This window comes from Tupaia chinensis, unplaced genomic scaffold, assembly GCF_000334495.1.
Source record: "Tupaia chinensis unplaced genomic scaffold, TupChi_1.0 Scaffold000410_1, whole genome shotgun sequence".
Classification (NCBI taxonomy): domain Eukaryota; kingdom Metazoa; phylum Chordata; class Mammalia; order Scandentia; family Tupaiidae; genus Tupaia; species Tupaia belangeri.
This window is the reverse complement of record NW_006159915.1, coordinates 2,701,429-2,702,686: the sequence shown is the minus strand read 5'-3', so window position 1 is coordinate 2,702,686 and position 1,258 is coordinate 2,701,429. Positions and strand designations below refer to the sequence as shown.

Here is a 1,258-nt window from a genome sequence, read left to right as displayed (position 1 = left end):
TAGAAAATGCATTATTTACAATTACACCAACATTCATGGAGCCAAATATTACAGGCATAAGGGCACAATATGACCACAAGATGTCTTTCCATACTTCCCAAATAGGTTTGTATTTTAGCTATGAAGTTCAGTTACCAGACCCAAGCTTGTTCTTAAGTGAAATGTTTATGTCCATTCAAAGAGTCTCTTACACCTCTCTGGGCCTATTCATGTGGAGATAGGAGTAGAAGTTGTAACCAGGTTCTTCATATCATATATTTGCATGTGATGCCCAATCTTAATATGCTGTCTAATTTCTTTAAAATAAAAGGAGTGACTCGCAGCAGGGTCACGTAGATGAGGAAATTCCTTATGGAGGAGACCACGTCTTCGCGCATCTTCCATTTCATCTCCTCCAGGTCCAGTTTCGGCGTGAGGCCCTCGACCTGGAACATCGCAGCTCTGCCTCCAAGGCTCCCAGCCACTGCTCTGCTGTCCTAGGCGGCGCTTCCATGCACATTAATTTTTTTTGTGAAGAATCTTGCCCTTAACTTGTTTGTTTACAACAACGCCATCAACATGCTGGATAACATTGTGGACTCTCCTAAGTTTTGCCATGGTAACATCTGTGGGGCATTCCTTTTTGAACAATACTGATTCCTTTGATATCTATAATATCACATTTTTTGTAGATTCACATGTATGTTGCCAAAGGAACCATTCCATGTTTTCTAAAAGGTCTAGAGAACATATATCAGGTGCCTCCCCTCCTTTCCCTTTGTGTTAGTCATTTTGGTGAATTACTGGAAGATGGCAGTTCAGGCCAAAAGGGCTAAGATACGTGTCTAGTACTATGGGTAATAATCTAACACTATTTGATTGCTCACAGTGTTATAGCTTTGGCTGTTGGGAGCTCCTTCAGTTAGTTCCTATATCCTTTCACATTCTTCCATCTCCTTTTTAAAAGAGTTATTTGTTTAATTAAATTAATTATTATTATTATTATTTATTTTAAAATTTGTTATAGGGAATATGTGAGGGAAAGTGAGAAAGCAAGCCAGCAGGTCCAAGTCTTGAACCAAGATGGGCCATATGGGAATCCAGTGCCCTTAATCATCATGCCACCTGTCGGTCCCATGATATATTTTTTAAAGAATTATTTTATTTAACTTTATTTATTTATTTATTTTTAAGTTTACCAGCGAAGGACAGAGTGTGTGTGAGAGAGAGAGAAAGAGAGAAAGTGAGAAAGCAAGCGACCAGGTCTGGGACTTGAATC

The 1,258-nt window shown here is 39.1% G+C and overlaps 1 pseudogene; it reads right to left on the bottom strand.

The window, feature by feature from the left end:
• Positions 1 to 245: 245 nt before the first annotated feature.
• Positions 246 to 434, bottom strand: LOC102503411 (mitochondrial import receptor subunit TOM5 homolog pseudogene; annotated as a pseudogene).
• Between the last annotated feature and the right edge of the window lie 824 nt (positions 435 to 1,258).